This window comes from Triticum urartu, chromosome 4A, assembly GCF_056163025.1.
Source record: "Triticum urartu cultivar PI428250 chromosome 4A, HENAU_Tu73, whole genome shotgun sequence".
In the NCBI taxonomy this organism is placed as follows: Eukaryota; Viridiplantae; Streptophyta; class Magnoliopsida; order Poales; family Poaceae; genus Triticum; species Triticum urartu.
In genome coordinates, this window is record NC_141876.1 from 34,048,283 (window position 1) to 34,065,328 (window position 17,046).

The following is a 17,046-nucleotide window of genomic DNA, read 5'->3' on the forward strand; positions in this document are numbered from 1 at the left end:
ACCTTGCTGTTTTTATATTTTCAGATTACAAAAACTATTATCTACTATCCATATACCACTTGTATCACCATCTCTTCGCCGAACTAGTGCACCTATACAATTTACCATTGTATTGGGTGTGTTGGGGACACAAGAGACTCTTTGTTATTTGGTTGCAGGGTTGCTTGAGAGAGACCATCTTCATCCTACGCCTCCTACGGATTGATAAACCTTAGGTCATCTACTTGAGGGAAATTTGCTACTGTCCTACAAACCTCTACACTTGGAGGCCCAACAACGTCTACAAGAAGAAGGTTGTGTAGTAGACATCACCAGGTCGCCCCGAATGGCCGCAGGTACGGGGGCAATGGAGGCGTCGAAGTCGAAGTTGGGGTAGGTGTTCTGAAGATGGCTGAAGACGCGGGAGAATGCGCGCTCGAGCAGGCCATGGCTCCTCTCTTCCACGAGCTGGCGAGCTCTTTCGATCGAGCCTCCAGGCGCGTCACCACGTCGATGAAGAAGCGGAGGTGGCTGGCATAGTCGTTCACTTGGGGGTGAGGGGCGTTCTCGTCACAAATATGGCCCACGGCAGTATTGGCCCTGTTCCGAAGGTCCTGAAGCATGGGAGCATGTACGCGCTCCAACGTCCGCCTCTGAAGCACTTCCTCCATGTTCTACCGCACAACGGACTCGGCATCAGCAACCCGCCTCTGAAGAGAGAGCAACTCGATGCGGGCGGAGGCCAGTTCTGCCTGCGCCGTGACCAGGGCGGCTGTCGTGGCCTCCTCGCACCTCTCCGCCTCAGCTAGCCTGGGCCTAAGGGCAGCGTCCCTACCTGCAACCTCTGTCTCCACGAGCTTCAACTTCACGTCATGCGTACCCTCAAGATCCGTGCGAGACTCGGCTACCCGGCGATCAACCTCCTCCTAGGCCCTGGCCTTGCGCGCATTTACGGCGTCCTCTGCTTGGGCGACTTGGCGCTCCCTCGTCTCCAGTCGCTCGAGCTCGAGGTTGCGCTCCACGACTTCGAGCGCCAGCGCTTCCTCGAGCTTCCGGATCTCTTCCTCCTCGGAAGGTGCCCCCTCATCAACTCAAGGGCGTCTTTGCGCGCCTCCACCTGCTGCTCCAGGGACGCACTCCAAGCCTGGAGCTCCCAGGCGCGCTTCTCTGCATCCTCGCGATGGTGGTCAGCCTCGCGAGCCTCGTCCAAAGCTCGGGAGCAAGCTTCACGAGAAACCTCGAGGGACGCCTCGGCCTTCGCATTGTCAAGATCGCGCTGATGGCGACCAAGGTTGATAGCCACCTTCAACTTACGCCATTCCTCCACCAGCTGGAGACTCTCAGCCCTGAGGCGCACGTCGACATCCGCGAGCTCCCTACCGAGCTGGTTCATCGCACCTATCACCTCCCAGAAGAGCTCATGGCGAACGACGCTCCGTTCGTGCTCAAACTCAAGCGCATGACCCATCTCGTACTCCGCCATGGGGGCTCCGGGTGAGGCCCGAGGCGGCGTGCCCCCTCTCAGCAGGGGGCTAGGGGCTGGCGTTGCCCCAAACGCCAGCCAGGCCTCACAAGGGGCACGGACGAGTCGAGGCCCGCTGCTCGAGGAGGAGCCCAAGACCGGAGTCGCCCAGTTGCCGTCCGTGACTAGAGGAGGAGCCCTCGGCACACTTGCTGACTCCAAGCAAGGCCGCGAAGGAGGGACGACAAGGGCGCGGACTCAAGGCGCTGTGGAAGCGAGCACGCCTCTCCAACCGACCCTGCTCCAAGGGCGGCATGCAGGCTCGGGGCACTCAAGGCCAGCGGGGGAGTCGAGGACTCATGGTTTTCGAGCGACAAAACTCTAGAGTTGCATTCGCTGGGCCTGATATTGGAAGTGAACTCGGACAAATTGAAGCAGATGGTTCCTGAAGACAAGGAGGCAATCTCAATGGAGATTCCCTTCTGGGCAATGGAAGAGGCGATGGAGTCGCCAGATCCTAGACAACGATGTCGCTAGTCCGAGTACCGCTCCTGCCTGTGATCACCGAATCCAGAGCCGAAAGGGCCGGTGAATTTACGTATTATTGAGTTATCGGCTCAGTTTGAGGAGAATGCTCAATAGCCCAACCGCCACTTGGCTCGCCATCTTAAGCGTCCCCAACCCCCTTCTAGCTAGTGCTGAGGATCCAACATGTGGATGCCCGATGTTTACTGAAAAAAGTATGATTTTGTCATACTCATACCGAGGTTTGATTATCTTAATCATGGCCTTAACTTTTGTTTGAATGTTCTTACTAAGTTGGCGTATGCTACATTTAGGACATCCTACATCGAGTGGCTTTTGCATGTTCCAAAACAGTGCAACATGCAAAACTACATAAAATACCAACATGCAAAACTTACTTAAAAAGGTGTGAGATGCTAAAATAACCAAAAAATGGGTCAACATAGAATGAGGGTATCATCCAGTTAAAGAGTTTACCAAAAAAAATTGCAACATGTACGTAAGGTGTCCAAAAAAGTGCAACATGGATAGAGGGAGGGAAAGGATGACATAGGTAAGGGTAATCACACTACTACATAACTAGCTAGCGATGGGAGGTGCAGAAGTCCCATTAGTGACAAGCTTGGTTGTCAGGGGTGGCCACAACTGACCTCCCGCCACTGCTATGAATCCATCAATAGCGGGCACCCCACCCGCCACTGGTAAAGGCCAATCATGGGCAGGCTTTAAATAACCAATGGTAGGCGTCAATATTCAACAACAACAAGCTGGCAAACATACTTATGGCGGTCCTTTTTTCCACCCACCACTAGTTTGATTTTAGAAATAAAAAAACCATGCACCTCCTAGCGTCGCATAGTTTAGGCACGTTGCAAGTATTACATAACCAACTGTGTTTGGGAATTTCGTGGATGCTACAAATATCTAGGCAAACTACTTGCAGCATTGTTCCGGGGCCAAAAGCTGCTAGTAGTAAAATCCTATAAGGGGCTTCCCTACTAGTGGAAGTCCATATTTCTACTATTAACTGCTATAAAAATCTAAGAATCAACCCTAAACATTGAAACGATCCAAGTTACAACCTTCAAATTCAAAACCGGTCAAGTTTCAATCTTGGCCTCTCCGCAAAACGGTTTTTTATGAGTTGGAGTAGATTTGGCCAGTTCATCTATCAGTCAATAGCCTAGTTAGCTGTCACATCACAAAAATAAAAATGTCCATGAAAAATTACATAAAAATCAACACTACTAAACTATCATCATGGGAAGTTTCAAACTTTTTAAAAATGGAATAAGGAATACAAACAAATATATATTCATATCTTTTTTTGGTCAAAACTTTAACAAAACATGAAAGTGTCTAGAATTTTTTTGTAAAAAATATGCACAACCAAAACTACGATGGTGATTAATCTAGGGAAGTTTCATAACCTCTTTAACAAATCGATCAAAAAGTCCAAGATAAATAAGAATTCATCCATGTTTTTGGTTAAAATTTGATAAAAAAATGGAAGTGCCTAGAATAATTGGAAACAACTTCCATACACTAAACACTACCATATTGACTAGTGTGCGGAAGTTTCAATATTTTTGCCAAACTTATTGAAAAAATACATGCAAAATACATGTTTAGACCCTTATTTGACAAAAAGAATGAACTGGTCCTGAAAATGTAAAATCAACACTATCAAAGTGATCAATCCGGGAAAGTTTCAAATTTTACTTCCAAAAATATGTCAAAATGAAATAAAATACATATTTAGAAAAATATTGTGTGACATGAGCAGACTAGGCGGCTAACTGGGCAGCCATTTATTCAAAACCACTTAAACTAACCAAAAACCGGTGTGAGGAGAGGACACGTTGAAACTTTACCGCTTTTGAAAATTAAGTTGTTTCAAATTTTGTGTTGATTCTTAGACTTTGTGATAGTTCAGAATAAGTACTTCTTTGAGTTGTACATCCATTAGTTGCTTTTAACTAGCATCCTTTAATGACAAACTTTCACCACCTAATGTGTTGTTGATATAGTTCTATTAGTTCACTCCTCAGATATTTTTTTGTTTATTAGTACTTTAATTTTTTAGCTTCCTCGTTGTTGGCTCTTATGGCCTGAAGAACTGAGTGTCCAGCCAAGTTGGTCTTTGAAAGCAACTACTGGTATACTTTATTGAAATTCTTATATGATCCACATAAATTGGTATTAAGTCTAGCAATTACATGGAACGGTTTTCTAACAGGATGGTATATAATGACTTTCACTTTAGGAAGGGAGGAACACAACAGCACACTCCTCCATTCTCCTTAGGCAGTAGCCTTTGTGCCCCTCATAGCCATGTATTCTGCACTCTTCGTTGCAGTAATCCAAGGCATACTCATATGAACTCGCGCACACTGAGAAATGAAAACATAGTTTTCCAAGTGGAGTCTTGGTACCTAAACACAATGTAGTAAGCACCAGAACATATAAATTTGTACATATGAAATACATGACCCATATTCATTTGGGCATGTTGATTATCGAGAAACTCCTCCAAGAAATGTATTCAAAAATTACCTATATCCCTCCCTGCTGTAGCCGGGCGACACAAAAAAGTGGTACATGTCAACAGAAGAGAAACAAAACAGAGAATATGTGCGTTGTTCTTGATAGATGCCATGATCAACACTGGCTTGATCTTACTTATTTTCTCTTGACGTTTTCCTTCTCTAAATGTATGTTTCCTACACTGGTGTTTATAAAGATGAGCGAATGCACAATGATTCTTGCCCCTTTATCCTTTTCTGCATTAATCGTTTCTCCTAGTTTTGGTATACTTATTGCCATATTAACTTGTATCAAGAAATTAATATGGGCCAAAATTACATTTTAGAGGACATTTACATTGACAAAAACATGCACCTGTTAATTTCCATAAAATAATATGACCATTTGAATGATGCATGGTATCGGTGTAATCACTTTCTAAAACTTAGAAAAGAAAGAAAAATGTTTCTAGATTTCTGAATTCGCGAGCTATTGATCTACAACATAGATATGCAAAACTATCAAGACTAAGTTCATGATAAATTAAGTTCAATTAATCAAATTACTAATGAGCTCCCACTTAAATAGACATCCCTCAAGTCATCTAAGTGATACATGATCCAAATCAACTAACCCATGTCCGACCATCACGTGAGATGGGGTAGTCATCAATGGTGAACATCTCTATGTTGATCATATCTACTATATGGTTCACGTTCGCCCTTTCGGTCTCCAGTGTTCCGAGGCCATGTCTGTACATGCTAGGCTCGTCAAGTTTAACCCAAGTATTCTACATGTGTAAAAGTGTCTTACACCCATTGTATGTGAACGTAGAGTCTATCACACCTGATCATCACGTGGTGTGTCGAAACGAAGAACTGTAGCAATGGTGCATACTCAGGGAGAACACTTTTACCTTGAAATTTAGTGAAGGGATCATCTTATAATGCTACCGTCGTTCTAAGAAAAATAATATGCATAAAAGATAAACACCACGTGCAATCAAAATATGTGACATGATATGGCCATCGTCATCTTGTGCTTTTGATCTCCATCTCCAAAGCATCGTCATGATCTCCATCGTCACTAGCTCGACACCTTGATCTCCATCATAGCGACGTGGTCGTCTCGCCAACTATTGCTTGTACAACTATCGCTAATGCATAGTGATAAAGTAAAGCAATTACATGGCGTTTGCATTTCATACAATAAAAGAGACAACCATAAGGCTCCTGTCGGTTGTCAGATATCTTACAAACCATGATCATCTCATACAGTAATGTTTTGACCATATCACATCACAACATGCCCTGCAAAAACAAGTTAGACGTCCTCTACTTTGTTGTTGCAAGTTTTACGTGGCTGCTACGGGCTTCTAGCAAGAACCTTCTTACCTACGCATAAAACCACAACGGTGTTTCATCAAGTTTGCTGTTTTAACCTTCTTCAAGGACCGGCCGCAGTCAAATTCAATTCAACTAAAGTAGGATAAATAGACACCCGCTAGCCACCTTTATGCAAAACTAGTTGCATGTCTGTCGGTGGAACCGGTCTCATGTGCGTGGACATGTAAGGTTGGTCCGGGTCGCTTCATCCCACAATACCATCCAATCAAAATAAGACATTGGTAGTAAGCATATGACTATCATCGCCCACAACTCTTTGTGTTCTACTCATGCATATCATCTACGCATAGACTTGGCTCATGATGCCACTGTTGGAAAACGTTGCATGGAAAACAAAAAAATTCTACGCACACGCAATGATCTATCCATGGAGATGCATAGCAACGAGGGGGAGAGTATGTCTACGTACCCTCGTAGACAGAAAGCGGAAGCGTTTGACAACGTAGTTGATGTAGTCGAACTTCTTCTAGCTACAACCGATCAAGTACCGAATGTACGTCACCTCCGAGTTCTGCACACGTTCAGCTCGGTGACGTCCCTCATCTTCTTGATCTAGCAAGATGTCGAGGAAGTAGATGAGTTTCGTCAGCATGACGGTGTGGCGACGGTGATTGTGTAGTCATTCTCGTAGGGCTTCGCCTGAGCACCGTGAAAATATGACCGGAGGTGTAAACTGTGGAGGGGGGCGCCGCACACAGCTAACAATTGATGTTGTGTGTTCTAGGCGCCCCCCTCCCCACATATATATAGGTGGGATGGGGAGGGGAGCAGCCAGGGTGCGCCCCAAGTAGGCGAATCCTACTTCGGGTCCTCCCCAATTCGGCCTCCTCCCCTACCATAATTACCGGGAGGAAAAAGGAAGAGGGAAGAAGAGACGGAAGGGGGGGGCGAACCCCCTCTTCTCCTTCTCCAATTCGGCCTCCTTCCATAAGGGGGGGAGCCACCCCTTGTGGGTTGGTGTGCTCCCCTCCCATGGCCCATATGGCCCATATATTTCCTCGGGGGTTCCGGTAACCCCTCCGGTACTTCGATAAATGCCCGATACACTCCGAAACACTTACGGTGTCTGAATACTATCGTCCTGTATATCAATCTTTACCTCTCGACCATTTTGGGACTCCTCATCGTGTCCATGATCTCATCTGAGACTCCGAACAACATTCGTTCACCAAATCACATAACTCATATAATACAGTATCGTCATCGAACATTAAGCGTGCGGACCCTACGGGTTCGAGAACTATGTAGACATGACCGAGACACCTCTTCGATCAATAACCAATAGCGGAACCTGGATGCCCATATTGGCTCCCACATATTCTACGAAGATCTTCATCGGTCGAACCGTAATGACAACATACATAATTCCTTTTGTCCATCGGTATGTTACTTGCCCGAGATTCGATCGTTAGTATCTTCATACCTAGTTCAATCTTGTTACCGGCAAGTCTCTTTACTCGTTCTGTAATACATCGCCTAGTGATCAACTCCTTAGTCATTTGCTTGCAAGCTTATGATGTGTATTACCGAGAGGGCCCAGAGATACCTCTTCGATACTTGGAGTGACAAATCCTAATCCCAATCTATGCCAACCCAACAAACACCTTCGGAGATACCTGTAGAGAATCTTTATGATCACCCTATTATGTTGTGACGTTTGGTAGCACACAAGGCATTCCTCCGGTATCCGGGAGTTGCATAATCTCATAGTCGAAGGAATATGTATTTGACATGAAGAAAGCAATGGCAATAAAACTGAATGATCATTATGCTAAGATAACGGATGGGTCTTGTCCATCACATCATTCTCCTAATGATGTGATCCCGTTATCAAATGACAACTCATGTCCATGGTTAGGAAACCTTAACCATCTTTGATCAACGAGCTAGTCTAGTAGAGGCTCACTAGGGACACGGGGTTTGTTTATGTATTCACACATGTACTAACGTTTCTGATCAATACAATTCTAGCATGAAATAAACCTTTATCATGATTAAGGAAATATAAAATAACAACTTTATTATTGCCTCTAGGGCATATTTCCTCCAAACACGACGTGCCCTGTTGCCTTGTGACCTCCTCGTGGGTCTTCTTGGTTGTTACTTTTTTGTAATTATTTTAATATTCAAAATGGACAGAAATAACTTTTATGGAATTTTTGAAGTTGGTTTACTTACTATATCACATACCTACTCCTTTTCAGGGTTCTGGAGCGTTCTGGAAGGTCTCTTTTATGTGTTCCTCTAGTGTCATGGCTTGAATAATATTAGTATTGGGGATCGTAGCAGAAATTTAAAATTTTCTACGCATCATCAAGATCAATCTATGGAGTCATCTAGCAATGAGAGGGAGAGGAGTGCATCTACATACCCTTGTAGATCGCGAGCGGAAGCGTTCAAGAGAACAGGGTTGATGGAGTCGTACTCGACGTGATCCAAATCACCGATGATCCTAGCACCGAACGGACGGCACCTCCGCGTTCAACACACGTACGGAGCGGAGACGTCTCCCGCGCCTTGATCCAGCAAGGAGGAGGTAGAGGTTGAGGAAGAGAGCTCCAACAGCAGCACGACGGCGTGGTGGTGGTGGAGCGGCAGTACTCCGGCAGGGCTTCGCCAAGCTCTTAACGGAGGAGGAGAGGTGTTGGGGGGGAGGGGCTGCGCCTTTGATGTGTTATGCAGCCCCCCCCCTTGCCCCTCTATTTATAGGGGAAGGAGGAAGGGGGCGGCCCCCTCTAGATGAGATCTAGAGGGGGGGCGGCGGCCAAGGGGGTGGCTTGCCCCCCAAGCAAGGGGGGCGCCCTCTCTAGGGTTCCCCCCCCAACCCTAGGCGCATGGGCCCAATGGGGGGTGCGCCCTGCCCACTTGGGGCTGGTTCCCTTTCCTCTATGGCCCATGAGGCCCTTCGAGAGAGGTGGCCCCTCCCGGTGGACCCCCGGAACCCCTCTGGTGGCCCCAGTACAATACCGATATGCCCCCGAACCTTTCCGGTGACCGTATGACAACTTCCTATATATAAATCTTCACCTCCGGACCATTCCGGAACTCCTCGTGACGTCCGGGATCTCATCCGGGACTCCGAACAACATTCGGTAATCACATACAAGTCTTCCTAATAACCCTAGCGTCATCGAACCTTAAGTGTGTAGACCCTACGGGTTCGGGAACCATGCAGACATGACTGAGACAACTCTTCGGTCAATAACCAACAGCGGGATCTGGATACCCATGTTGGCTCCCACATGTTCCACGATGATCTCATCGGATGAACCATGGTGTCGAGGATTCAATCAATCCCGTATGCAATTCCCTTTGTCAATCGGTACGTTACTTGCCCGAGACTCGATCGTCGGTATCCCAATACCTCGTTCAATCTCGTTACCGGCAAGTCACTTTACTCGTTCTGTAACACATCATCCCGTGACCAACCCTTAGTCACATTGAGCTCATTACGATGATGTCTTACCGAGTGGGCCCAGAGATACCTCTCCGTCATACGGAGTGACAAATCCCAGTCTCGATTCGTGCCAACCCAACAGACACTTTCGGAGATACCCGTAGTGCACCTTTATAGTCACCCAGTTACGTTGTGACGTTTGGCACACCCAAAGTATTCCTACAGTATCTGGGAGTTGCACAATCTCATGGTCTAAGGAAAAGATACTTGACATTAGAAAAGCTTTAGCAGACGAACTACACGATCTTGCGCTATGCTTAGGATTGGGTCTTGTCCATCACATCATTCTCCTAATGATGTGATCCCGTTATCAATGACATCCAATGTCCATGGTCAGGAAACCATAACCATCTATTGATCAACGAGCTAGTCAACTAGAGGCTCACTAGGGACATGTTGTGGTCTATGTATTCACACATGTATTATGATTTCTGGATAACACAATTATAGCATGAACAATAGACAATTATCATGAACAAGGAAATATAATTATAACCATTTTATTATTGCCTCGAGGGCATATTTCCAACAGTCTCCCACTTGCACTAGAGTCAATAATCTAGTTACATTGTGATGAATCGAACACCCATAGAGTTCTGGTGTTGATAATGTTTTGCTCGAGGAAGAGGTTTAGTCAACGGATCTGCGACATTCAGGTCCGTATGCACTTTACAAATATCTATGTCTCCATTTTGAACATTTTCACGAACGGAGTTGAAGCGACGCTTGATATGCCTGGTCTTCCTGTGAAACCTGGGCTCCTTGGCAAGGGCAATAGCTCCAGTGTTGTCACAGAAGAGAGTCATCGGGGCCGACGCATTGGGAATAACTCCTAGGTCGGTAATGAACTCCTTCACCCAGATTGCTACTTGTGTTGCCTCCGAGGCTGCCATGTACTCCGCTTCACATGTAGATCCCGCCACGACGCTTTGCTTGCAACTGCGCCAGCTGACTGCCCCACCATTCAAAATATACACGTATCCGGTTTGTGACTTAGAGTCATCCAGATCTGTGTCGAAGCTAGCATCGACGTAACCCTTTACGACGAGCTCTTCGTCACCTCCATAGACGAGAAACATATCCTTAGTCCTTTTCAGGTACTTCAGGATATTCTTGACCGCTGTCTAGTGTTCCATGTCGGGATTACTTTGGTACCTTCCTACCAAACTTACGGCAAGGTTTACATCAGGTCTGGTACACAGCATGGCATACATGATAGACCCTATGGCCGAGGCATAGGGGACGACACTCATCTTTTCTCTATCTTCTACCGTGGTCGGGCATCGAGCCGTGCTCAATCTCATACCTTGCAATACAGGCAAGAACCCCTTCTTGGACTGATCCATATTGAACTTCTTCAATATCTTGTCAAGGTACGTACTTTGTGAAAGACCAATGAGGCGTCTCGATCTATCTCTATAGATCTTGATGCCTAATATATAAGCAACTTCTCCAAGGTCCTTCATTGAAAAACACTTGTTCAAGTAGGCCTTTATGCTTTCCAAGAATTCTATATCATTTCCCATCAATAGTATGTCATCCACATATAATATGAGAAATGCTACAAAGCTCCCACTCACTTTCTTGTAAACACAGCCTTCTCCATAAGTCTGCGTAAACCCAAACGCTTTGATCATCTCATCAAATCGAATGTTCCAACTCCGAGATGCTTGCACCAGCCCATAGATTGAGCGTTGGAGCTTGCACACCTTGTCAGCATTCTTAGGATCGACAAAACCTTCCGGCTGCATCATATACAATTCTTCCTTAAGAAAACCATTAAGGAATGTCATTTTGACGTCCATTTGCCATATCTCATAATCATAGAATGCGGCAATTCCTAACATGATTCGGACGGACTTCAGCTTCGCTACGGGTGAGAAAGTCTCATCGTAGTCAACCCCTTGAACTTGTTGATAACCCTTAGCGACAAGCCGAGCCTTATAGATGGTCACATTACCATCCGCGTCTGTCTTCTTCTTAAAGATCCATTTATTTTCTATGGCTCGCCGATCAACGGGCAAGTCAGTCAAAGTCATACTTCGTTTTCATACATGGATCCTATCTCGGATTTCATGGCTTCCAGCCATTTGTCGGAATCTGGGCCCGCCATTGCTTCTTCATAGTTCGAAGGTTCACCATTGCCTAACAACATGATTTCCGGGATAGGGTTGCCGTACCACTCTGGTGCGGAACGTGTCCTTGTGGACCTACAAAGTTTAGTAGCAACTTGATCTGAAGTTTCATGATCATCATCATTAACTTCCTCTCTAGTTGGTGCAGGCACCTCAGAAACATTTTCTTGAGCTACGCCACTCTCCGGTTCAAGAGGCAATACTTCATCAAGTTCTACTTTCCTCCCACTTACTTCTTTCGAGAGAAACTCTTTCTCTAGAAAGGATCCATTCTTGGCAACAAAGATCTTGCCTTCGGATCTGAGGTACAAGGTATACCCAATAGTTTCTTTAGGGTATCGTATGAAGATGCATTTTTCCGATTTGGGTTCGAGCTTTTCAGGTTGAAGTTTCTTGACATAAGCATCGCATCCCCAAACTTTCAGAAATGACAGCTTAGGTTTCTTACCAAACCACAATTCATACGGTGTCGTCTCAACGGATTTCGACGGAGCCCTATTTAAAGTGAATGCGGCAGTCTCTATAGCATAACCCCAAAATGATAGCAGTAGATCGGTAAGAGACATCATAGATCGCACCATATCCAATAGGGTGCGATTACGACGTTCGGATACACCATTACGCTGTGGTGTTCCAGGCGGCGTGAGTTGTGAAACTATTCCACATTTCCTTAAGTGCGTGCCAAATTCGTGACTCAAATATTCTCCCCCATGATCTGATCGTAAAAACTTGATTTTCCTATCACGTTGATTCTCAACCTCACTCTGAAATTCCTTGAACTTTTCAAAGGTCTCAGACTTGTGTTTCATTAAGTAGACATACCCATATCTACTCAAGTCATCAGTGAGGGTGAGAACATAATGATAGCTGTCGGTGTCAAAACCGGCGGATCTCGGGTAGGGGGTCCCGAACTGTGCGTCTAGGCCGGATGGTAACAGGAGGCAAGGGACACGAGGTTTTACCCAGGTTCGGGCCCTCTTGATGGAGGTAAAACCCTACGTCCTGTTTGATTAATATTGATGATATGGGTAGTACAAGAGTAGATCTACCACGAGATCGGAGAGGCTAAACCCTAGAAGCTAGCCTATGGTATGATTGTTGTTCTGTATGTTGTCCTACGGACTAAAACCCTCCGGTTTATATAGACACCGGAGAGGGTTAGGGTTACACAAAGTCGGTTACAATGGTAGGAGATCTACATATCTGTATCGCCAAGCTTGCCTTCCACGCCAAGGAAAGTCCCTTCTGGACACAGGACGAAGTCTTCAATCTTGTATCTTCATAGTCCAGGAGTCTGGCTGAGGGTATAGTCCGGCCATCCGGACACCCCCTAATCCAGGACTCCCTCAGTAGCCCCTGAACCAGGCTTCAATGACGACGAGTCCGGCACGCAAATTGTCTTCGGCATTGCAAGGCGGGTTCCTCCTCCAAGTACTTCATAGAAGATTCTGAACACAAAGATAGTGTCCGGCTCTGCAAAATAAGTTTCCACATATGGCCACAGAGAGAATAATATTTACACAGATCTAATCCACTGACGTATTCCGTAGTGCGACATCGCACCACGGCCAAGCCTTTATTCAAATCGTTTTATTATCCCACCTCAGCGCATCATGCGAGGCGGTTTCCTTGGCACGTCTTGTTAGAGCAGAGATCGTGTCCCCTTATTCCGGGATTCTCATCAATACGGGCGTGGGTAACCCAACCGCTTCTAGGACTCCTAGATGTAAGTGCATCTAGTGCCACCCCTAGTTGGTTTTGGAGTATTGACGACAAACCTAGTTGAGGGACTAATGTGTTTGTGAGAATTGCAGGATAACACAGGTAGAAGTCCCTCATTGATTCGGTTTTACTACCAGAGATGACCCCTAAAAATGTATGAAGACATTCAAGTCAAAGGTGGTATGTGAAGACATTCACATTGAAGACTATGACAAGAGAAGACATCGCATGAAGACTACGGAGCGCGAAGACTTAGATCTTTCGTAGTTCTTTTTCTTCTTTGTTGAGTCATAGGAACCACCGTACTGTTAAGTGGGTTCCGAGAGAACCAGTCAGAATGACTGAAGTGATGCTTAACCAAACTCCTATGTCTTTGAGTGAAGACTATGAGAGAGAATCTTGTCCAGAGTTGGACAAGTTAGCTTTGCTTGTAGCCCAAGTAAAGTTGTCGTGTGTGTTTGAAATTTGACCGTTGAAACACGTGTCAGTTCCTTAGTGACCCAGGGTCATTTCGGACAAATCAGGTCGGGTTGCCGAGTGGCTATAAATAGCCCACCCCCTACAACCATAAACGGTTGGCTGCTCAGAGTTAAAGTACAGCTGTTGTCGTTTGAGAGCAACCCACCTCGAAGCCTTTGAGAGAGAATTCCTTGCGAGGATAAAGCCCTAACCATCCAGAGCCAAAGAGTGTTAGGCATCACTTAAGTTGTCCTGTCTGTGTGATCTGAAGACTTATTACACTTGAGGATTGTGAATCCTCCAGTCGTTTAGGAGTCGCGTTCTGAGCATCCAAGAGTCATTGTGGATCGCCCCTGAACGAAGTCTGTGAGGGTTTGGGAGTCTACCTTGAAGACTTACCAGAGTGATTGGGCGAGGTCTGTGTGACCTTAGCTCAAGGGGAATACGGTGAGGACTAAGGGTTCTGAGCTGCGTGTTCAGGACTGGATGTCCGGGACTGTGTGTCCTCAGGTTTAAATACCTAGCCGCCCTAACCAGACGTACAGTTGTCACAGCAACTGGAACTGGTCCAACAAATCATTGTCTTCAACGAGTCACTGGTTTCATCCTTCCCTTCCCTTTACTTACTGTTGGTCCTTGTGAAGTCATTGCATGATTGCATTATCTTTTGTCTTCACTGAGTGACTGCTTGTTCTGATTGGCTTCACAATATCTTCCTACCTGATCCTTACTGCCTAGCTGCTATTAGTCATTGTGCTTTCACTTCTTTGGTTACTTGACTAAGGTTTGCCTAGTGTAGTCTACCTTCCGCTGCGTGGTAATAGGTTTACTTCTAACGTTTGTCTTCGAAACTTCCATGTTTTGAAGACTTTCATAAAAATCGCCTATTCACCCCCCCTCTAGTCGATCACTAGCACTTTCAATTGGTATCAGAGCAAGGTACTCCCTTGTTCTGTGTGATTCGGTTTAACCACCTGGAGTTTTAGCTGTGTCGACTGCAGGGATAATTAAAGTCTCCGCTGCGTGCCCCGTCTTCGATGGAACTGAATATCCCTACTGGAAGAATAAGATGCGCATGCATCTTGAAGCCATTGATGTCGACCTATGGTATGTCGTCAAGAACGGCGTTCCCAAGGCTGGAGAAGGTGTCACTGCTGCTGATGTCAAGAAGTTCGTTCAACTGGACTCTACTTCCAAGAATATCATCTCTGGTCATCTGACCAAAGGACAGTATGGCCGTGTGAGTGCTTTGGAGACTTCCAAGCTAGTCTGGGACTGGCTCTCCAAGGTCAACGAAGGCGTCTCCACCCAGAGAGATCGGAGAATCAGTGTCCTTCGCAACCTCTTCAACCGCTTCAAGAGAAATGACAATGAGAATGTCCAGCTCACGTTTGATCGACTCACTGACATCACAAATGAGCTTCAAGCCCTCGGCGCCACTGAGATCACCAAGCATGAAGTCGTCAAGACACTCCTGAGATCACTTGACAGTTTGTTTGACACCCTAGCCCTGATGATTCAAGAACGCCCTGATTTCAAGACACTCGATCCGTCTGACATACTTGAGAGGCTCAACACACACGAGTTTCAGCTTTCTGAGAAAAGAGACATCTACAGTCCCAGCTATGGGCGAACTCGTGCCTTGAAGGCAAAAGTTGTCTCCTCATCTGAAGAAGAATCTGACAGCAGTTCTGATGATCCTGAAGACATTGGAAAGGAGCTTGCTATGCTTGTGAAGAAGTTCCAAAAATTCACCAAGAAGAAAGGGTTCAGAAAGTCTTCACGGTCAAGCTCAAGGAACGATGAAGCTTCTGCTCATGACTACAAGAAGAGAGCATGTCACAAGTGCAAGAAACCTGGCCACTACATCTCTGAGTGTCCACAGTGGGACAACGAGAACAAGAAGAAGAAGAAGAAGAAGAAGAAGAAGAAGAAGAAGAAGAGAAAGGAGTATGACTCTGATGACAAGAAGAAGAAGAAATACTCAAAGTCTTCTTCCAAGTCTTCCTCAAAGTCTCCATCACACAAGAAGAGCTCATCTGGCAAGGCACGTGCGTTTGTTGGCAAGGAAATGGATTCTGAGGAGGAGTCTGCTTCTGAGGAGGTGGAGGTGGAGTCTGAGGAGGAGTCCGATTCTGGCGTTGCGAGTCTAGCTACAGCATACGTTGCCAAGTCCATCTTCAACACTGAAGACAATGACTTCATCATCGACACTGATGCAAATGACAAGGACTACTCTGCTCCTTCCTACTACTTCATGGCACGCGGTGCCAAGGTAAACACACGCACTACTCACTATCAAACATCTAGTGACGATGAATCTGATTGTGATTCCAAACCTAGCTACAAAACACTCGCTAAAATTGCAACTGAATAACAGAAAGCTATGGAACACATTCAAAAACTGTTAGACAAAAGCGATGATCTGTTAGACGCTGAAATGACTCGATCTCAGTCCTTAATTGAAGACATAAAAAATCTTCACGTTAAGTATGAGGAATTTGAAAGTCGTCATGAAACACTCTCAAAAACTCATGAAAGGCTTTCCTATGATTATCTTCAAAGGAAGCAAGATCTTGAGAAATTGAGAGCGGCTCATGAAGATCTTCAAAAGGAAAACGAGTCACTTTGCACCAAACAGATCAGTTCGGCTCAGGAAGGATTTGAACCACCATGTCTTAAATGCATTGAGTGTGATAACGCTACTTCTGCTGTTGAATGTTCTACTGCTGCTACTGTTGCAATATCTTCACCTGTTGATGTGGTAACTAACCCCTCTGCTGAGGATACCACTGCTATTGCTGATGAGAATGCTAGGTTGAAGACACTGCTTGAAATAGGGATGTACAAAAGTCTCAAAGGGCATCAGACACTATGTGATGTCCTCAAAAGGCGGATCCTGAACCGAAACCCTGGGAAAGAGGGTGTTGGGTTCGAAAGGAAAATGAATGCCGATGGCTCTTACTGCAAACCTGAGCAGTACCCCAAAACCACATGGGTTGCTGCAAAGGAACCTTCAGCGGATCCATCCACCCTATCTGGCTTCACTTGTGCTAATCCCATTGTTATTGATGAATCCTTTGATGCAAACTACAAACTGTTTAAGAATCAGAATGGTGAAGTGTTTGCCAGGTATATTGGTACTAACTGCAGGAATGGACCGCCTATGAAGAAGATCTGGGTGCCGAAAAGGTGTTTGGAGAATCTTCCTGTGAATGTCATCATGACACCACAGGTGAAGAAGACAAACCCCAGACCACAGGCTTCATACAGTCCAAAGGCTTCATACAGACAGAGGACTCACCCGAGTTGCACTAACGCAAATGTTTTGCAAGGAAGCCATACTCAGGCCTATGAATACGAGCGCAGTTCATC